The sequence below is a fragment of the Giraffa tippelskirchi genome, chromosome 1 (assembly GCF_054371585.1).
Source record: "Giraffa tippelskirchi isolate mGirTip1 chromosome 1, T2T-mGirTip1v1.2.pri, whole genome shotgun sequence".
Lineage (NCBI taxonomy): Eukaryota > Metazoa > Chordata > Mammalia > Artiodactyla > Giraffidae > Giraffa > Giraffa tippelskirchi.
This window is the reverse complement of record NC_137275.1, coordinates 92,060,027-92,083,113: the sequence shown is the minus strand read 5'-3', so window position 1 is coordinate 92,083,113 and position 23,087 is coordinate 92,060,027. Positions and strand designations below refer to the sequence as shown.

Genomic DNA, 23,087 nt, shown 5'->3' with positions numbered 1-23,087 from the left:
ACTATTTGAGCAGCTTCTGTTAAGAACTTCTGCCTCAGTTGTTCTACAGCAGCAGTTCTGAATGGGCAGTCTCGAGACCAGCAACGTCTTGAAACTTTCTAGAAATGCACATTCTTTGGTCCTATAGCTGAGGTACTGAATCGGTAATAGGGGCAAAGCAGAGAAGTCTGTTTAATAAGTTCTCCAGGTGATTCCGATACCTCCCTCCCTCCCTTCCTTCCCTCCTTCCTTCCAGGATATATGTATGATCACGCCATCAAGATGGCTCTGTACATCCCTTACTCAACCAATGCCTGCTTCACCTGTGCCCTACACGTCCTACATACTTATTCCAGGCCCCAGCTGATCATTGTTCTAGCTTTAAATCAGAACATCTCTATTATGGGCTTCCCAGGTGATGCAGTGGTAAAGAACCTGCTTGCCAGAGCAAGAGACGTGGGTTCGATCCCTGGGCTGGGAAACGGTAACCCACTCCAGTACTCTTGCCTGGAAAATTCCATGGACAGAAGAGCGTGGCGGGTTACAGTCCATGGGGTCGCAAAGAGTAGGCCACGACTGAGCACACACACACACATCTCCACTATGATAGCTTATCAACAGGGTGTTGATGGGTGTGCCCCTCTGCTGATTGCCCTGGTAACTGATGAGCCAACCTGCTGTCAATTTCCCTTTAATTAGTAACCGCCCCTTTTCCTCCAGGAGTGGAGCATGCCTCCTTGTCCTGCACGCCCTCCGCCATGTTGGTGCGGTGGTCGGTGCAGTGGCTGGTGCGGTGCTGCTCCGGGGACCTTGCTTCAGACCTTAAGGTCCTCTTATCCGTTAAGCTATTGATGTCTCCGACACGGACTCCAGGCTCTTTCTTCAGTATTGAAGCTGGGTGAGTACAAGGCTTGCAGTGCAGGCTTCCATAGTACACAGCCCCAAAATATAGATAACGTTTTTGCTGCCTCTGAAACTCAGCCACTTGATATCTCTTCCTAAAAATCAGAAACATCCTTACAGCTTCTTTGAGCAAGAAGTCATGAGCTATAAGCTTTTGTGTCAAATTAGAACCCCATGATTCATGGTTTCTGGATTTCAATTTGTGGTGGTGTCTATTTTGAGCATTTTAAACAATGCTATTTTCTGGCTAACACCCCCCCCCCCATGAAGAAATGTTAAGATGATGAGAAATTATAAAAAGTGAGGCACAATGTTGTAAGGTTTTGCTAGATGTTTGTTCTTTATATTAGACCTAATTGTGATTAGAGGTGACTTTGGAGCCAGGGTGCACCACCACTCCATGGACTCACCTTTGCAATTTGTGCAAACTGGAGCAATTTACAGACGTTCTCTAAAACTCGGTTTCCATGTCCCTCATTTATGGAAATAAGCGGAAAATATTTACCTTTTGGGGAGTGACATACATGAGATACAATTTAGAATTTAGCCTGGTGCTCAAAATATGATAGTGATTATTATTTGGTAGAATAGGCTAGCTGATGACTTGAGAAAATGTGTGTGGGTTGGGTAATGGTGCAGATTGCTCAGTACTTTAAAAAGAGAAACAAGCTTTTGTTAGAAAGGAACTTGCTAGGAAGCCCTTTTGCTCATCCCTCCTTTAGGCCCGGGTACATGCTTCTATCTTAACTGAGTGGTACCTGGTATAGCTCCTGAAATAAATTCTCACTCCTCATTCTCTTGTTTCCTTATCCTCCGAGAAAGGATATCCATGAGACTGGCAGGCCAGTTGTTCAGCTTAGTGTGTGTTTATAAAAGGAGCTGCCTGGGAACCTGATTCCCTACAAGATTACAAACAATTCTCTCCCTCAGCTTCCTTACAGATACCTATAAGGCTTATTTTGGGCTCCAGGTTTTAAACTCCTCTATGATTATTACATACTCAATCAACAGTAATGGACTTGTCAACCATTTGGTTGAGTTAGTGGTTAAATTTAGTCATTGTGTATAGAAGCAGAAAGTTCAAAGTTTATCAGTTAAAAAATAAATGATACACCTGTTTTGAGTTTATGTTGGGAGAAGAAAATAGCTTTGACTGAGTGTCTTCCAGATTGATTCTTCTGTTGCCTTTTAGCTCATCTTTTGCGATTGTTAGATCCTGGGGCTCCTGGAGAATAAAGCCCCAAATTGGGCTAATCTGCCCACCTCTTCCTGAAGGTCTGCCTGTGGGAAACTGCCCTGTCATTAGGAGTCTTGAGTTCCAAGCTCACCTTCAGAATACTATGAAGTCCCACACTGCAAGGGAGTTAATCAAAGGAGAACTCTTCAAACATGAAAGGCGAGAGGAATGCAACAGAGCTGTGATTTTGGGACTATTTTGGCAAGGAACTGGCTGACTGAGCGCCCTGGTTATAGGCGTCACATTTTCACTTTTTCTGTCTTTCAACTTGTTTCAAGGGGATAATGCCACATTTAAAAAAATTTTTTTACATCCTATTGTTTCATAATAACCTTTCAAAAACTTGGAAATTCTCTTTGTACCAGAATTTCAATTGGCAAAGAAGGCTTTGGGTGTTTCTAATGGAAATTTTAATTATAATTTAAAAAAAATTTTGTTTTTGGCTATGCATTGCTGTGCAGGCTTTTCTCTAGTTTCAGGGAGCTGGGGCTACTCTTTAGTTATGGTGCACGGGTTTCTCATTGCAGTGGCTTCTGTTTCAGGGCACAGGCTCTAGGCATGCAGGCTTCAGTAGTTGTAGCACGTGGGCTCAGTTAGTTGCCGTTCCCAGGCTCTAGAGCACAGGCTCATGTGACACATGAGCCTAGTTGCTCCACGGCATGTGGGATCTTCACAGATCAGGGATCAAACCCATGTCTCCTGCATTGGCAGGCGGTTTCTTTACCACTGAGCTACCAGGGAAGCCCGTAATTATAATTTTTAAAAAGACTATATGGACAACCCCAGTGGTAATGGAGACCTCGCTTTCAGTTCATTGTTCATCTGTTATTTGCTGAGGACATGCCGATCCATTTTGCTCGTATTTAAGTGACAATTTTTTCTAATACCAACATTGTGGAAGGTTTGTGGTACTGATGAGAAAGCATGGTCTATTAAGCTATTGCTAAGAATGTGGACTCTCTGGGAATATGTGTAAGCTTGAGGCCAAATTTGAATCTTTGAGTGACTTTGAGAGGGAATGTCTCACATTTAAAATAACACCTAGGGGTTTGCAGAGGGTCTTCCCTTGTGGCTCAACTGGTAAAAAATCCACCTGCAATGCGAGAGACTTGGGTTTGATCCCTGGGTTGGGAAGATCCCCTGGAGAAGTGAAAGGCTACCCACTCCAGTATTCTGGCCTGGACAATTCCATGGACTCTATAGTCCATGGGGTCGCAAAGAGTTGGACACAACTGAGTGACTTTCACACACACGGTTTGCAGAGAGATTTGAGGTCATAGGATCAAAGTTTATTCCTTGCATAATACAGATGTATAAAAGTTCACTGACAACGAGCACTTCTTTGAGCTCCCAGTCCTTTAAGCCTGCTATTATAGATGGCTTGTAATTTTTCACAATACTTCTGATGCCAAGTTCAAACAGAAATTCTCATTAAGTACTGATGAAAAGTGAATACCATTGTGTTGGAGAGGAGAGATTATCAAGACTAGTTGATAGAACTGAGATGCATTAAAATAGAAGTCTAGTTTAAGGATTATAAGTCACTGGGATATGATAGAAGGTCTTATGAAAGACATTGGGAATTGAGTTCTTAATTTAGTTCATGTTTAATTAATAAAAATAAACGATATTGGGCTGAGGATTGAGTGGAAATATCTTTAGCAATAAGATAAATCTGGACAATGAGATACAGGAAGGATTCTGCTCTGTTACTGGATATTTGTATGCTGGGAATGGGGTGTATGGATACTCAGGGCTCAATCAAGTTGGGTACAGACTTCTGCAAGGACTTAAGTGTGCCTGTACTGCTTACTCTGTCTTGACTTGGTAAGAGGGCATTTTCCTTATGTTAGTCGTGTTATGAAGAGACAAGTCTTACGTAAATCAACAACATTTAGGAAAGATGTGAATACCTGATTAGGTTAGCCCCATCTTGAGAAAAACTTAGCATAAGCAAGTCACATGTTTATTGTAGCAGAGGAAGATGAGGAATCATAGAGGGTAGACCTGGCTTGTGTGTTCAGGGACTGATGGGCCCTGTGTGCCCAAGTGCTTCTGGATACTCTGCTTGCTGCTTATCTCAGCTGCTGCTGAGTTGCAACCAATACAATAAATTGAGGGTTTGCAAGTCTAAGTTGTCTCACTTGCTCTTCATTGTTCCCTGAAAGGGGCTTCATGTGGGAAAACAGTTCATTCTCCTGGTAGTCGGTGTAAATTGGTGTGTGATTGAATTCATTACAGCTGTCTGCTGCTTCAGATGAGCTGCCTTTTCCTTACATTACCCAGGAAGGATGAACCTAAATAGGAGCAGTGGGAAGAGGAGCAAGTATCTGTTTGAAAGAAGCCAACACCTATAAAATGTGCCTCAGAGAAAGAAGTCCGATTAGAGCCCGAGTTGTGCTTTTTTAGCATCTATGTGACTTTGGGCAAGTTAATTTATCAAACTCAATTGCCTCACCTATAAAATGATAATAGAATCTAATACTCTGTTCCAGACGTTATGTGAAGCATTTGTCAAATATTATTACTATAAAATAAGGATTACTGTTATTCCTTTTTACAGATGAGGAAGAAAATACTTCAGAAATTGAATAACTTGTCCTTGGTCATGTTGCTAGTAGATCTTAGAGCCCAGAGCCTAGGTTTGAACCCAAGTGCTTGGACTCTGATGTGGATTCTGTTGATCACCACAATATACTTCACGGGGTTGTTGTTTATTACAAGCTTATGTCTTAACATGTACAGATATACAAGCTGTGTAAGCCCAACTTACAGTCCATAGTAAACATGTAATAAATATTAGCCATTATTGCTATTGCATATCAAGTACTACATATATTTTAGTATACATAGCCTTGACTCTAAACTTGATAAGGAAGCTAGGAATCAAATAGGATAACTTTATGAAGGTTTTTCTGTTTCTGGAGACCATGTCCTTTCTCTTCTACTAGGAGTTTGCAACATGTAGGGAAAGGATTTCTGCAAGACCCAGAGTTAGTATTAATACAAAGGCTCTAAAAATCCATGGCTGTGTTAAGCCTGCCTGTAAATTAAATGTATCATGTATTTCACACATGAATGTGCTGTTTTTAGAGTATGCTGTGATTAACATACGTGAAACTACTCTTATAATTAAAAAAACATAGTTTAATTAATAGGACTCTCTAATCCATAGTGTCTTCTTGTCATCATGTCTTCTCACTATTCAGAAACCAAAAGTACAATTACTCTTAAGTAAAAGCTCATGAGAATTTTTGAAGTTAAAAGGGCTTTCACACTTAAAATATTGTGGACGTAACAAATCACATGAGTTCATGAGCCTCTGTGATTAGTATGACTATGCCTATTATACATGAATTTACTGGTACACTTTTCTTGTACCAAGGAGAAGATTATTTGAAGAAACTGTAGTGCTATGGACAGAGACAGTGGAAGGAGGAAAGGGACACTTACGCAGTGTCTTGTTCATGGATATGCATCATAAATATCTTATAACAGTTTTAATGGAAGGAAATAAAACCCAGAGGAAATGAAAAGCAACCGCCTTGGCTGTGGAAATGGGAATACCTAAATGGCTAAAGCCCTCCTGTAGGGTCTAAGTGTGATTTCCATTAAGACAATGGGAATCACATGGCCCTCAGCCTCAGAAAGTGTGTGAGAATTTCTCCCTCAAAGTCAGATGAGTTATGAGCATTTGAAAAGTGGAAATTTAGAGTTAATTTTCCAACTCACCATTACATTGGGGACTATTGAAGAGGAGAAAATCCTTTTACAGTATGGGATGATGTACATGAAATCAAACGAAGCAAGTGTGTACTTGCGTCTTCAGTGATATGGTATGTCTTGAATAAGCAACTTGAGATAACAACTTTCAATGCTGCTCATTTAATTTTAAGCCTTATTTCTAACTTGGGTTATACATTGCTTATACCTTAATTTTCTGATTTTAGTGATTATTTAAATCAAATTTGGTGGCTTGTAGAGTTATAGTGAAAAGACTTGAGTGAGTAGTGAGAGCATCACTGTAGACACTTACTGTTCATTTAGGGCAAGAATTTCAAATTTCCTTTTAGCTTAAGAGTGTTTCTTCAGATGAAATCTAATGTAGAGTCCAGTATAAGCACAGACAAAAGTGGAACTGCTCTGATCCAAGCAGAGTGATCCCCACCATCACCAATCATTCTCTCTCTCATCCTGCCCTCCGTGTGGCCGTTAAGACACCACTGAGGACCTCCGTCTGAGAACTAGTGTGAAAACTACCATTTGGGAGCCTTTCAAGTCTTTAAAAGGATAAATAGCCTATATAGTCGTTTCCCAGATTTTCATTCTAGTAGAAAGGTTAATGTGCATATTTGTTTTCTGCCTCTTTGAAGGAATAATTAGTTGTTACCCAAGAAATAATAGCTTTCTTATGATCTGTCAGCTTCAACTGGTTGTGGGAGACCAGTTCCTAAAGGATTGAATACCTTACATCATTGTGCTTCTGTGCAATGAGAGAATATTGATAGAGAGTAGAAAATTTGTGGTAATATAAATCAAAACACATACCTAATTATTATTAAAACCTGATGCTTATGTTCTCTTCTAGAAATGTTATGGTGTCATGTCTCAAGTTTGTCTTTAAGCCACTTCCTAGAAGAGAACATAGGCAAAACATTTTCTGACATAAGTCATTCCAATGTTTTCTTAAATCAGTCTCCCATGGCAATAGAAAATAAACAGATGGGACCTAATCAAACTTATAAGCTCTTGCACAGCAAAGGAAACTATAAACAAAATGAAAAAACCTACAGACTGGGAGAAAATATTTGCAAATGATGTGAATGACAAGGGCTTAATTTCAAAAGTATGCCAACAGCTCATACTTCATACAGTTCAACAACAACAAAAAGCAAAGAATGCAACTGAAAAATAGGAAGACCTAAATAGACACTTCTCCAAAGAAGACATACAGATGGTTAACAGGGACATGAAAAGAGGTTCAACATTGTTAATTATTACAGACATGCAAATTAAAACTACAATGAGGTACCATTTCATACTGGTCAGAATGTCCATAATTAAAAATAATAAGTAATAAATGCTACAAATAATGGATGCTGGAGAGGGTGCTGGAGAAAGGGGAACCCTCCTATGCTATCTGTGGGAATGTAAATTGGTACAGTCACTATAGAGAGCAGTACAGAGGTTCCTTAAACTAAAAATAGAGCTGCCATATGATTCAGCAGCCCCCCTCCTGGGCATATATCTGGAGAAATCTCTAATTAAAAAGATACATGCACCTATAGTAGCAGTGTTCACAATAGGTAAGACATGGAAGCAGCCTAATGTCCATTGACAGATGAATGAACCAAAGAGATGTAGTACATATATACTATGGAAAACTACTGAGCCATAAAAACAAATAAAATAATGCCATTTGTAGCAACATGGAGGGACTTAAAGATTATTCATCCTAAGTGAAGCAAGTCAGGAAGACAAATATAATATTACTTGTATAAGGAATCTAAAAATATGACACCAAGGAACTTTTATAAAACAGAAACAGACTCACAGATATAGAGAACAGAGTTGTGATTGTTAAGAAGGAGGGGGATGGGAGAGGATGGGATGTGAATTGGGGATTAACAGATGCAAACTACTATATGTAGAATGGATAAACCATAACGCCCTACTGTAGAGCACATGGAATTGTATTCTATATTCTATGATAAGCCATAATGGCAAAGAATATATAAAAGAATGTATGTATATAAGAATTTATACATATAAATAAAAAACTGAATCAGTTTGCTATAGAGCAGAAATTAACACAGCATTAGTAAATCAACTATGCAGAGATAAAAAATGATTGCTACCATTTATTGAGCACATTGTCTATATGCCAGGTACTTTCTATACATTTTTTTAACTGGTTTATTTCTTACAGCATCGCTGTGAGCTGAATATTATTATCTCTACCTCACAAATGAGGGAATTGAGACTCAGGCAGCCCAAGGTAACATGGTGGTAAGTAGCAGAGCTAGGATGCCGTCCAAGTTTTCTCTGGTTTTATACTTGTATTCTTCCCACAAATCCATGACTTCATGTGCTGATTTATGTATTCTGCCAGTGTCCTTCAAAATCAGTGTGTGTTTACAGACATTATCTCCTCCAAAGTAGTGCTCAGAGTAAAAAAAGTTATATTAGCATTGATTATACTCTGATATGGAGAAGGCAATGGCAGCCCACTCCAGTACTCTTGCCTGTGAAATCCCTTGGATGGAGGAGCCTGGTAGGCTGCAGTCTATGGTGTCGCTAAGAGTTGGACACGACTGAGCGACTTCACTTTCCCTTTTCCCTTTCATGCATTGGAGAAGGAAATGGCAACCCACTCCAGTGTTCTTGCCTGGAGAATCCCAGGGACGGGGGAGCCTGGTGGGCTGCCTGCCGTCTATGGGGTCACACAGAGTCGGACACGACTGAAGTGACTTAGCAGCAGCATACTCTGATATAATTTCAAATTATAAAAGTGAACTGTCAAATGCAATTTGTTACTGAAATTATAATTTGTAACTTACCTTGTGTTACTCAAGGTAGCATTTTTGAAGATTTCTGTAATAATTTATATTGTTCATGCACTTAGTATCCCTGGGAAGAAAATTAACTCAATAGGTTAGCCTACAGGTTAAAGACAAATATTTTGATAGAAAGTTAAAGATCTGACTGAGCTTTGCTAAACAAGTTGGTGTTTGGGAATTTGAGTGTGTGTGTACGTGTGTTTGTGTGTATGGTATTTGCACATTAATTCACTGCAATTAACAGTGCAAAATGTATCCTTGTTCTTGCTGGACTTACATTGGCCATTTATTACATTTATAATGTGTAAATGTTTATTACAGTTATAATGTTATAACAGAAGAACATGTATAACATGTTCTTCTGCAGCCAGTACTCCATTTCTCTGCTGGAAAAACTCTTGTAAAGGTTTTGTTTTTCACTGAAACAAATCCATTTGCTAAATCCCATGCTTCATTCTCAGTCCTCATTTTACTAAGTCTCGCAGCATCATTTGATACTGTGTTGGTTCGTCCTACTGGAAACTGTTTCTTCTCTTGGCTTCCATAATGTCACACTCTCCTACTGTCCTGACCCTTCCTTCTCCTCTTCTTTCTAAGAGAATACTGTCCAGTTCCTGCCTGATTCTCTGATCTCTTTACTTTTCTCTCTTCCTCTCACTCTCTTCCAGCCACACTGGCACTGATGATTCTTGAACACATCATGCTTTTCCTGCCTTAAAGCATCTGCATTTGCTTTTCTCCCCTCCTGGTATGCTCTCCCCTCATACATCTGCATGGTTAACTAATTTCATTGTGATCTCGGCTCAAATAGTATTACTCTCTCTGCTACCCCAGAATCAGTCTGAATTCTCTCACTCTGCTTTTTTTTCTTTAAAAAAATTATCATTGTCTGAAATTACATAGTTATTTGTTTACCTATTTCATCTGTCTGTGCTGCTTGACTGTTAACCTCTTTAGAGCAGGGACTTGGTTCATCTTGTGCATTGCTGTATCCCTAATGACCAGAACAGTGACTGGCATTTAAGAAGAGCTCAAAAATATAAAGTAATACATTTATGTGTTAAGCTCCATGTGAAGTGACAATGCTTTGTATTTTATGCAGATTCACCATTTTCTCAATTTTCTAATTTTCATTTTGTTAGTTCTATAGTGGCTTCTTTAGACCTGGTATATGGGATTTGTGATCTCAGTCTTGATTTTATAACCTTGTACATTGTCTCTTGAGGTTTCAGTTCAGTTCAGTCACTTAGTCATGTCTGACTCTTTGAGACCCCACGGACATGATTGCAGCATGCCAGGCTTTCTTATCCATCACCAACTCCCAGAGCTTGCTCAAACTCATGTCCATCAAGTCGGTGATGCCATCTAACCATCTCATCCTCTGTCGTCCCCTTCTCCTCCTGCCTTCAATCTTTCCCAGCATCAGGGTCTTTTCCAAGGAGTCAGTTCTTCTCATCAGGTGGCCAAAGTATTGAGGTTTCATTTCATCCTTTTTCTCTTGTATATACTTTAATGTAACAACTTTACTTTGAAATAATGTGGATGTATATTTGTACATATGTGAATCCTCAGTGGTATGTTTGGATTAATCATTTATGTGCTTCCCTGATGGCTCAGACAGTAAAGAATCTGCCTGTAATGCAGGACACCCGGGTTCAATCCCTGGGTGGGTAAGATTCCCTGGGGAAGGGAATACCCACTCCAGTATTCTTGCCTGGAGAACTGCATGGACAGAGCAGCCTGGCAGGCTGCAGTCCATTGGGTTGCAAAGAATCAGACACAACAGATACTAACACTTTGAGTAAAACACAAATGCATACATACACTCACTGGGGCATGAAGCCCAAGGAGAAATCAAAACTAGTTGATACACAAAGAAGTCCCTAAAGGTAAGACACCAAATCCTTCATTCAGAAGAAATTTTTTCCATTCCAAACAATGGATACGCTTATTGGATTCTATAGTAGCTCAAAGATAAATTTTTCTGTAGGAATCCACTGATGCACTAACAGTGTTTTCACTTAGGTGATTAATTGAATTTGGACTATCTTCTTAATATATACCACTGAACAAGGTAAGCAGTTCCTTTTGTAACATAGTGGACTACTTGTATGTATATATTTCTTTGTAGTAGGATAACTAAAGTCAGTCATCAGATCATTTCTTGGAGCAAGGTCATAATTTATTGATTCCATTCCATTAAAGACATCAATAAAGCAATTGAATAAAAAATGCAAAAAGGAATATAAGAGAGAAAGAATGTCTTCACTAGTTTGAAGTAGAGGATTTAGGTCTGACCATGTGTAGGCATTTCTCCAAATCAGACATGATGCATCTTCTCCAGAATAAAGGATTTCACATCATCCTTTGGACTCATGGACTCTGACATGGTGGTAGTAACCTTTTTCTCTTAAAAAAAGGTTGAAGTCATTACATTGACTTGTTTCAATGTAATGGATACCACAGATACTCCCTGTCATCCCTGATGCCTTCCTCATTTTTATTTTTATTTAATCCTGGAAATTCTTTATGCATTACTTTGGTAAACAGAAAAAAAGTCCTGAGATTTGAGGGAACTACTAGAAAATAGATTAAACATTTTCTGTGTAGGAAAATATCATAGTTGAAATATACTCCCTTCTTTCAGCGTGCAGTATATATACATCTCCAGTTGAATCAGATTTGTTGACTAGCAAACACCCAAACTCAAAAAGGTATCCACAATTGAGTTCTCTAGATGTTTAAATGTAACATAGATGAAGTAGCATTTTTACACAGACAGTTCTGTGTATTCACGAATGTAAGAGTATGCTAAGTTGCTTCAGTTGTGTCTGGCTCTTTGCGACCCTATAGACTGTAGCCCACCAGGCTCCTCTGTCCACGGGAATTCTCCAGGCAAGAATACTGGAGTGGGTTGCCATGCCTTCCTGCAGGAGATCTTCCTCACCCAGGGATCGAACCTACTTCCTGTATGTCTCCTGCCTTTACAGGCGGGTTCTTTACCACTAGCGCCACCTAGGAAGCCCCTAAGAGTATGCCCACTGTCAATTTAGCAGACGTTTAAGATATAAATGAATACTCAGAGAATAAGCAAGCGCTTTGCTGAGAATGATGTCTGGCCCACTCTGAGATGAGTAAGTGTAGTAAACATGTAACTTCTGGTCACCTTGAGGTTGTCTGCCTGACCATGCCTAACGTCACTCCATCCCTCATCTTCAACCCATCTCTGACCCCACATAATCCAGACCCCATGCGATCCCTGTTTGTTACCCCAGGGATGGGTATCTACAACAGGATGAGGATCAAGGCTGTGGAGAGATTTTATAATAGAATGGAAAGATTATGTCTGTTTCACACATTACTTGTTCACAGAAACAGCTGAAAGTCTAATGGTCTGTTTTGGGGGCTATATTTAAAAATCCTCTGCATGAAAACAGCTGTATTAGTACACAGCTGTGAAAAACCTTGTCAGAAATGTCATGTATACACATATTTTTTCTAAACTATTTCAGACAGATCATACTTCTCAATGTATTTTTCTCCAAAGGCATATAGCAATGTATATTTTATAGCATATACCTGGTAAACAAGTTTGTAAAATACAAGGATAAAAATCTGATGCACACTTGATATATTACTGTTCAAATTAAATCATATTATCACTTTCTGGGACTCCATCCACTTGGGATATCCAAGCGTGTTTCTGGGTTTATAGCTTTAATATTTAGAATGTAGTATGCGACTATTGGGGCTTCCCAGGCGGTGCTAGTGGTAAAGAACCCACCTGCCATTGCAGGAGATGTAAGAGATGTGGGTTTGATCTCTGGTCAAGAAGATCCCCAGAAGGAGGGCAGGGCAACCTAGGCCAGTATTCTTGCCTGGAGAATCCCATGGACAGAGGAGCCTGGTAGTCTACAGTCCATAGGGTCGCAAAGAGTCAAGATATGACTGAAGTGACTTAGCATGCGAATCTTAAAAGAATGAGCTTTGCTTTAGAAGAGAATCCCATTGAGTTTAGGAGATCAGAGAGCAATTGAATATGCCAGAGAAAAAAATAGTTTTATTTTGGACATTACCACAAATTCAAGAATAAATAACCACCTTTCCTCTACCATTTGCAGAATGATGAATTTCTGTTGCTTTTCTTTTAATATTTTACATTATAAAATGGAAACGAGTACACTGCATTTTAAATCTTATATTTTAAAACTGAAGCGAGTGAAAGAAATCAGGTGACAATTGTTACATACTGCTTTTTTTGAAGATTAGTCTTGGCCATTATTTAGATACTTGTGATAAAATTTGGAAGTTAGGTCTAATATTACTTCTAAATTTTTGAATGTCCACAAAGCCCCATGAGCACTTACTGATTGAGTAACATTGGAGGAGTCACGTAACCTTTCTTAGGGTCAAGCTTCTCACCTTCAAAGTGAAAATAATATCTGCAGCCCAGCACTGTGGGGAGGACTAAACCTGGTATGCTTGTAAAGTGCTTGCATGCATGTGTGCTAAGTTGCTTCAGTCGTGTCTGACTCATTGTGACTCTGTGGGTCACAGGACCCTGCCAGGCTCCTCTGTCTATGGGATTCTCCAGGCAAGAATACTGGAGTGGGTTGCCAGTCCCTTCTCCAGGGGATCTTCCTGACCCAGGGATAGAAACCGTGTCTCCTGCAGCATAAAGCGCTTAGTCCATGGTAAAGAATCAACCCAGGAAGCCACCTAATTCAGCAGCCTGAAAGGTCCCTGAGGCCCTGCCTCTCTCCTTCATGGCCTGAGTTGAGACTTCTTCTGTACCTTTCCCACGTTCAGTAGCTCTCAGTATTTATCCCTGGTTTGTCTTGGAGTGGTCTGATTGCCAAAGGGGAGAGTATCTTGGGTAGATTAAAAGAGAGGCTCGGGATCGTCCATGTTCCTTGTCCTCAGCTGATACAGGACCATTGGGGAGCATCGAACTGTGAACACTCTCCCTTAACTCTGGGGAACTCAGACCATCACTTCAGCTCGCCCTCTTTCGGGCATTTCCCCAACCTCCCTGAAAAGATCTGACTTGAAGCTTTTGCTGGAGGCAGAAACTGAGTCTCTCTATCACAATGCTCTGTTAATCTTGACACCAAAGCTAGGTTCTATTTGCAAGTCTGTGGGTAGAGAGCCTTTAGTTACACAATTACAAACAAGAGCTTAAAATGCAGTTTAAGTAACATACTATTGTGAATGAGATACAGATTGAAAACAAAATTGGGAATTCTGTTTGTTTCCTTCCAGATGGTCAATTTAGCAGAGAGGGCTGGGGCAGAGTGGGGTAGGAAGAAGGTAGCATTTGAATCGGTTTAGAGAAAGGCAAGAAAGACTGGACATCCTTTACAAATTCTGTATCTTTATCATGATCAACTGTATTTATTTTCAACTAAAGTATAGCCTGTGAAAGGGAATAATTTCATTTTATGCGCAGAAAAATGAAACATTTGCTTGCTTGCTCTTTACACTTGGAGATCTTTACATCACATTTATTCCATACTAAACTTTCTGGAATTTTTGACTGGCACCTAACTCAGCGAAATATCGACCTAAAGATTAATAGTTATTCTGTTTGATATATAAAATTGATGAATTCCTTCAGTTGAATAAATTTTCTCATTTTTGATGGTTTGTACATCACATGAGTCTATGTCAATGTTCTCAGCCCACTGGGGAGCTTTAAAAAAAAAAAACAACCAAAAACACGGGATACCTGGATCTCAATGTCAGAGATTCTAATTTAATTGGTCCAAGTCATGGCTTCAGGAGCAAGTTTTAAAGCTCCCAGGTGATTCTAATGTTTAGGTGAAGTTTTAGAACCTCTGCTCTACATTAAGGATTAAGGTGCTTGGGCTAAGCTTGTAATTTATATAACCTGGCAAAACTCTCTCTTCCACTTGGTTCAATAAAGACTTATTGAGGAGCCTCTTTCTTCAAGGCCCTTTTCTTTTAACCCTAAGTTTGCTGTTTTCGGAATAGGTATCATGGAAAGAAAACAGAATCTTATAATTTTATTGTTTGAAGTGTGGCTTTAACCAATTTAATCCAAATCTATTTTTCTACAGAGCATTCTTGGTTGGTAACAAAATTCAGGAATGTGAGTGCAAAATTCCCTTTAACAACTGAAAGAGAGTGGGAGAGAGAAATGAAAAAGAAGAAAAAAAACTTGGGAATTTTCCTCAGTGGGTCAGTAGATAGCATTTTTAAAAATGTGCCAAAACCCACGCAACATAAATTTACCATGTTAACAATTTTTAAGTGTTTAGTATGGGGCTTCCCTGGTGGCACAGATGATAATATGCCTGCAGTGCAGGAGACCAGGTTTCATTCCTGGCTGGGGAAGATCCCCTGGAGAAGGGAAGGGCTACCCACTCCAGTATTCTTGCCTGGAGAATTCCATGGACAGAGAAGCCTGGTGGGCTACAGTCCATGGGGTAAAAAAGAGTCGGACACAACTGAGCAGCTAAAAAAAAAAAAAAGAGAACCAAACTATCTTTAACAAGTGAAAGAGAGAGGCAGAGAGAAGAATACTTGGGAACTATCCTCAATGGGTCAGAAGATGGCATTTTTTAAAAAATGTGGCAAAAAACCATAGAACAGAAAAAATTTACCATCAACAGTTTTCAAGTGTGTAGTATAGTAGCATTAACTGTATGCACGTTGTTTTGTAACAGATTGCTAGAGCGTTTCAACTTGCACGGCTGATGCTCTATACCCATTAAACAACAGCTCCCCACTCTCCGCTCTTCCCTAGTCCCTGGCAACCACAATTTTACTTTGATTCTATGAGTTTGATTCAAGTGTCATATATGAGTGTGATCATGCATTTCCTGTCCTTTTGTGTTTGGCTTGTTTCACTTATCAAAAGTCCCTCAAGCTCCATTCATGTTGTCACTTATGACAGGGCTTCCTTTCTTTTGAAGGGTCAGCTAATATTCCATTTATGTATATATTGCATTTTCTTATTTATTTAATTGAAATCTAATTGACTTACAGTATTAGTTTCAGACTTACAATATAGTGATTTAATATTTTTATACATTATGCTCCATTTAAAGTTATTATAAAATACTGACTGTATTTCCTATGTTGTACCTTACATTTTTGTAGCTTATTTCACATGTAGTAGTTTGTGCCTCTTAATTTCCTACATCTTACACTTTCCTCCTTCCCTCTCCCCACTGCTAACCAACAGTTTTCTGTATCATTAAGTTTGTTTCTGTTTTATTATATTCATGCACTTTTTTTTTTTTTAGATTCCCTATCTAAGTGAAAACATATGGTATTTGTCTTTCTCTGTCTGACTTACTTCACTAAGTATAATACCCTTCAGATCTACTCATGTTGTTGCAGATGGCAAGATTTCATGTTTCTATGGCTGAGTAATACTCCTGTGTATGTGTGTGTATTACACCTTCTTTATCCACTCATTTGTTGAGTTGTTGCTCTATGTTCACTATTGTAAATAAGCTTCAATGAACATTGAGGAACCTTTTCAAATTTAGTGCTTTTGTTTTCTTCAGATATATATCCAGGAGTGGGATTGCTGGATCATATGGTAGTTCTGTTTTTGGTTTTTTTGAGGACTCTGCATTCTGTTTGCCATAGTGGCAGCACCAATTTACATTCTCCTCAATTCCTAGTAGGTACTAGGGTTCTCTTTTCTCTACATCCTCACCAACATTTGTTATTTGCAATCTTTTTGATGATAGCCATTTTGACTGACATTTCATTGTAGTTTTGATTTACATTCATTTCTCTGGTTAAATAATGTTGAGCATCTTTTCTTGGGCCTGTTCACCATCTGTGTGTCTTTTTTGAAAAAATACCTATTCAGGTCTTCTGCTCATTTAAAAAAATTGGATTATTTAGTTTATATTGAGCTGCATGAGTTTGTTTATGTTTTGAATATTTCTTGTTATGAGTTGTTATGAGTATTCTGGGTATTAGCATCTTATCAGTCATATTATTTGCAAATATTTTCATTTAGCAGATTGTCTTTTCATTTTGTTGATTATTTCCTTTGTGCAAAAACTTTTAAATGTAATTATGCCCCATTTGCTAATTTTTGTCTCTATTTCCTTTGTCTTAGGAGACAGATCCAGAAAAAATACTGCTATGATTTATGTCAAAGAATATTCTGCGTATGTTTATTCTAGGAGCTTTATGATTTCCAGTCTTACATTGAGTTCTTTAGTCCACTTTGAATTTATTTTTGTATATGGTGTGAGAAAATGTTCTAATTTCATTCTTTTACATGTAGCTGTCCAGTTTTCCACGCATCATTTATTGAAGAGATTATATGTGTTTCATTTTGTATTCATGCCTCCTTTGTTGCGGGTTAGTTGGCCATAAGTGTGTGGTTTTCTTTCTGGGCAGTCTGTTCTGCTCTATTGATCTATGTATGTATTTTTGTGTCAGTAACATGATGTTGTTTTGGCTACAAGGAGGTAAAAGACCTATACTCTGAAAGCTAGAAAACACTGATGGGAATTCCCTGGCAGTTCAGTGGTTAGGACTCCATGCTTTCACTGCTGGGAGTCCAGGTTCAACCCCTGGTCAGGAAACTGCAAGTTGCATGGTGTGGCAAAAAAGGAAAAAAAAGCCAAAACAATCTGGAGGAAAAAAGGCTGGATGTATCATGCTCCCTAATTTCAAGCTATTATACAAAGAACAGTTAATTATTTTTCTACAGAACTGGAAATCTCTCAGCTAGTCTCAAACAAGCAAGGCCAACTAAGACAACATACACCAGCATAGTTTGTTGGCTGATAGTTTTCACAAAGTACCAACCTTAGCTTTTATCTTTTTAAGGATGTGCTCAAGTTTTCCTGCAGAGACTCAGTTTGCCATTGCAAGCTGAAATAAGCAAATACTGATTTTTAGGATTGTCAGCTAATAACCAAAAATTGTACATAAAAAATGTAACTTACAAAATTCTGACTTCCTAGGTTTCCAAGTAGAATGAAGTGTGTTTAGTGATTGGCTATTAAACTGAATGTCAGATGATTGAACTGCCTCTTCATGAGTGTGGAGATGCCCAGCCACACCTCGTGGATGTAATAAAACTGGTTTCTTTCCATGAACACCATGAATAGCAAGTTACTTAATATTTTAGAGACTGCTGCTGCTGCTGCTAAGTCGCTTCAGTCGTGGCCGACTCTGTGCAACCCCATAGACGGCAGCCCACCAGGCTCCGCCATCCCTGGGACTACTAGTTATTAAAAAATATTTTCAAATGGGTTTTCCTGGATGTCAAGGAATAGAAAACATCTTTGGTACAAATCAGTAGAATTTCATGTTTGAGTCATATATCATAATTTTCTTAGGTGAATAGATTGTATATAACTGTTCTGAGAAAAAGTCATCAACCAGCAGCTCATGTTAAATTTAATAGATAATGAAGAGTTCTTTGAACAACTTAATCAGCTCTCCATTGGTTTATTTTTTTAAAGTATATATAATTTTTTGTGGCTCTTAATATTATAAAGGTTAGTGAGTCCCCATGTTATCACAAATAGAGAATAGATAATATTTTAAAAGCTTTTAAAGAGTTTGGTCTTAACTCATGGATGTATTTGTAAATCAGACAAATCAAATATATTGTCCTGGATAATAAGAGAAAATTATCCAAACTAATGGCTATTTTTCTTTTTGTACTGAAGCTCTGGTGCGCACATAGTTTAAGTTCTCAGTATATGTGTATATGTGTGTGTGTATATATACATTTTTTTTGAACTGAGGGAATCATTTACCTGAGCTCTCTGATTTCCAAATTGTTTCCAGTGTTCTCCACATGCAGTAATTGAACATGTATTTTACATTCCAGTCTTTCCAGAGAGAAATAAGAGAAAGAGAGAGAGAAATGAACTCCTTTCATTTTGAGTTGGAGTTGAAAATTGATATCCCACTGGGCAAGACTGTATGCTCCTTCACAATGATTTTTAAAACATAAAATATATTTTCTACATTTTCATTGCTAATATTGAATCAATTTATTTTATAGAATTTGGAGTAATTAAGAGGTCTAGCATCACATGCTAAATGAAACAGACTTGATTTGTATGGTACTTGAGATTTCTTTAGGAGAGCACCTTTTGTAAAATGGACTTTGGTGGTCAAATAGCCAAATATGTGATGAAAACAATCTGTGTAGTATGACAAAAACAGAAGTTCTAATACTCTAAGGGTTATCTGAAATCTAGAAAGTGATGCTGAAGTAAGTGCAAGCAAGTTAATCGTTTTTGTGTCTTTTCAACAACGGCAATTTGAACATTTTTCTCTCTCTCTCTGTATTTTTCGGTCATTCTCCCGAGACCTACCCTCCTGCCAGTAGACTACTTAGCAGTGCAGCTGGTAACAGCATTTCTGAAGACCATAGAATATGATTTCTTCAGCTCATAATGACAGAACAGATTCACTAGTAGAATTTCTTCTGGATATGGATACATGTATGACACATTATTTCCCCTGTTTCCTTCTATCACCTGTATCCTTCAAGTGTTATTTTTCCTGGGTCCAGATTAAGATTTCTTAATGTTCAGTATTTAGTTGGTGTGTGTGTGTGTGTGTGTGTGTGTGTTTTGGAGTGGACTGTGGTATATATAAAGGACCATATAGCCAAAAATCAAGCTGAAATTTTCCCTCTTCTCTGATTTTTTTCCTCCTCCTCTGAGTAGCACTTCTTTGAAGTAATTTTGTCCTCTCAGAGGGGAGGGAACCATTATATGTACTTCATGTTGAACATGGCCTTGTGTGCCTGCAAATTGGACTATTGGGAAGCATTAGGATGAAGAAAATATGGGTTGGTTTTACCTTGTGTGTACTTAACAACTTTCACATGAGGGGAGACACTCACATTAGACAAAGTATGATTAAAGGCAGGAGTTGAGCAGAGAGGATTACACTAATGCCCTCCAGAACATGGCATAGAGTTTTACTTGTTGGGTTTGAGTCTTGCCTTTTTTCTGAAATTCTTTTGGTTTAACATGTATTTTCCTTCCTTTTTAATTCTTCAAATTGAGACATTCAGTAAATTTTGTCCAGTGGAAAAGACACCGATCTGTTATGTATGGTAGCATAATGGAAAGAAACTGGACGAAAAGCCTGTTTTCAGAATTAACCTAGATTTTCCACTTTCTTAGACTGGGTAAAAGAGTACACAGAAATAACAGAAATATAGGAGGAAACAAAGTTTGTTACTCATAAGCTAAGAAATACAATAAGTGAGGCATGTAATAGAGCTTTCTCTGGCAACATGGAAAACGGGAGCTTGAGGGTACTCACAGCGGGACATCTCCCTGGGGACTGTGTATGTGGAGGGAGGAAGCGGTCACAGGGCGCCTGCTGATCCATCTTGTTGTAAAGTCAGATTCGGGCTTCAGAGCCTTGCCTTATCTTCCTTCTTGGCCCAGGCATCAGTAAATTCTTGAGAGGTCCTACTTACTAAATTTTGACTTTCTACTTCTGAGAGGTGTAGATGGTTTTGCTTCCTTATTTATTTATATAAAAAACAAAAACACTGAGCCTTCATAGAGAAGTGTTTGTAGTAATCACAAGCAAGGGTCATAAGGATGGTTTGCACACAAGAAAACTCTAACTGGGTTAATAAATAAAATGGATTTATTGGCATCACTGATGCAACGGACATGAGTTTGAGTAGGCTCCGGGAGTTGGTGATGGACAGGGAAGCCTGGTGTGCTGCAGTCCATGGGGTTGGAAAGAGTGACTGAGCGACTGAATCGAGCTACTGAAAAAGTCCAGAGGTAGGACGGGCTGCAGGGAAGCTTGGTCCAGGCCCTTGCTGTGTTTCTCTGCAATTTCCTAGTTTGTTCTCATGTCTTTTAGCTTTGTTCACATACTGGCTTTGTCCTCATCCCTTTTTTCCCATGGTCACAACAAGGTGACCTCAGCTTCTAGACCTCATATCCTCACTGTGCATTTTTCCAGAGCAGGAGAGGACACCTGTCAGGCCACTGTATCACATCACTCTATGGGGACAGAAGAATAATATGACTTGCAGAGTGGTGACCAGTGGCAGGACTGGCATCCATGTCTTAGAATTCCTAGCAAAATTCTTATTTTTCCTGTGTTTAGACCAGTGTAGTTTGCATCTCTTACCCATGTACCGATTACTGTCAGGGGACTAGAAATGCCTTGATTGGGTCATTCCAGGGCTATGGGAGCCACTTTTGTAATACAACATAGAGTAAGATTCATTGGCACCATATGGATTTCCAAAATAAATAGGGGATGATTTATAAGGGGTAAGTGAAGAACAATAGTTGCAGAGGACCTGAACAGTATACTGATTTAGATGTGCTAGATAAGAATGACCTTGTTGCCTGTGACAGTTACAGGAGCACTCAACCTCTGGCACTTTTCATGGTTCCCGCCTTCCCTCTTCTCCTTTCACTGTTTAAACTATTCCATCTGATTCTTGCCTCCGCCATTCCACTGAAACATCTCTTGCCCTGCCAAATCCCACAGAGGTCTCTAAGTCTTGATGTATTAATACTTGACTTCCGTAGTATTTGATACTTTGATTACTGCTTCCCCTTCCTTGACTTTTCTTTCTTGATTTCTTTGACATCATTACTAGCCATCGTTCATGCTGATGACACCCATTGAAGTCCCTTTTGGTTATTTAAATGCCTAAAGTGGACTCCAGTGAATCCACAACACTATGGATCACTCTCTTCAGTTTTAAAAGGAAATGTTTTTCATTTCAATAAAAATGATTACTATAGAATACAGTTATGAATCATAAGATTATATAATGCTTTTTTACATGGATAATTTGGGAATTTCAGAAAATGAAAAGGAAGACCATATACATTCGTATTCCTATCACCCAGATGTAAACATTATTTCTCTAGCAATCTACTTAAATTAAATATTAAACATTTTTTTTTGATGCAGAGAAAGGGATATTTTAATTTTTTTTTTTGCGCTGTTCCTCATTGCTGCACATGGGCTTTCTTTAGTTGCAGTGAGTGGGGGCTACTCTTCATTGCAGTGCACGAGCTTATCATTGTGGTGGCTTCCTTTGTTGCAGAGTGCAGGCTCTAGGCACATGGGCCTCAGTAGTTGCAGCAGGCAGGCCCTAGTGCGTGGGCTCAATAGTTGTGGTGCAGGGGCTGTTGCTCCACAGGATGTGGGTCCTTCTTGGACCAGGGATTGAACCTGTGTCTCTTGCATTGGCGGGTGGATTCTTATCCACTGTACCACAGGGAAGTCCATAAGTGTGGACTTAGGTGTGGACTTTAAAAATGTGTGATTAAATGATTTTGAACAAAATTCTTTATACTATTTAAATTTGTTTTTCTGTATATGAGAATCACTGTAGAAAAACTGAGAAGTATAGAAACCTTATGCACCAGTGAAAGTGAAAGTCACTGTTGTGTCCGACTCTTTGCGACCCTATGGACTATGGAATTCTCAGTCCATGAAATTCTCCAGGCCAGAATACTGGGGTGGGTAGCCTTTCCCTTCTCCAGGGGATCTTCCCAACCCAGGTCTCCTGAATTGCAGGCAGATTCTTTATCAGCTGAGCCACAAGGGAAGCCCAGAGATAAACACAATTAGCATTTGACCATATCCTTACTGTTATAAGGTGGCATGAAGATGTACTTGGAAAGTTCACATCTGCAGCAGGATTTCTGTTCATTCTCTACAATGGAAAAAAATCCCAGTAATTTTGGCCAACTTGGGTTTTCCTGCTAAGTCGCTTCAGTCGTGACCAACTCTGTGCGACCCCATAGATGGCAGCCCATCAGGCTCTGCCATCCCTGGGATTCTCCAGGCAAGAATACTGGAGTGGGTTGCCATTTCCTTCTCCAGTGCATGGAAGGGAAAAGTGAAAGTGAAGTCGCTCAGTCATGTCCGACTCTTAGCGATGCCCTGGACTGTAGCCTACCAGGCTCCTCCGTCCATGGGATTTTCCAGGCAAGAGTACTGGAGTGGGGTGCCATTGCCTTCTCTGAACTTGGGTTTTAATGTTAGAGAAAGTCAACACTCATGTTCCCTTGCAATGGAAATAATCATTATGTTGCCCGATGTAGCTCTAAGGGTAAGTCAAAGATTTCGCTTATTCTCTCTGCACTGTCAAATCCTTTAAGTATTTTCATCATTTGCAAGCTGCTAAGAGAATGAATCAGTTACTGTTTTATGAACTCTTGAAAATGGCAGTTGGTTCTATGTGAACTCTGGGACAAGGTAGGCTTCCTGATGTGGGGAAGGAGAGGGAGCAGCAGGTAGAAGCTGTAGGAGGCACACCTGGGCCTTCCTTGCCAGGCTACAGTGTCCATCTGATCATGCATCATCCAACTGGATATGCATTAGGAGAACACAGAAATCCTCCTCAGAAGTGATTCTCTTATTTTGACTAATTT

General features: G+C 39.2%; 1 protein-coding gene across 2 annotated transcripts in view; it reads left to right on the top strand.

Moving 5' to 3' along the window:
- The first annotated feature begins 699 nt into the window (after positions 1 to 699).
- Positions 700 to 23,087, top strand: part of DKK2 (dickkopf Wnt signaling pathway inhibitor 2) — a 610,668-nt gene continuing 588,280 nt past the window's right edge. The window contains exons 1-2 of one of the 2 annotated variants that reach the window (XM_081484660.1): positions 719 to 877; positions 8,049 to 8,128. The gene's annotated coding sequence lies outside the window, so the exon portion shown is untranslated. Of the gene's footprint in view, positions 878 to 8,048; positions 8,129 to 23,087 lie in introns of both variants that reach the window. The other variant, XM_081484648.1, reaches the window with a different exon arrangement.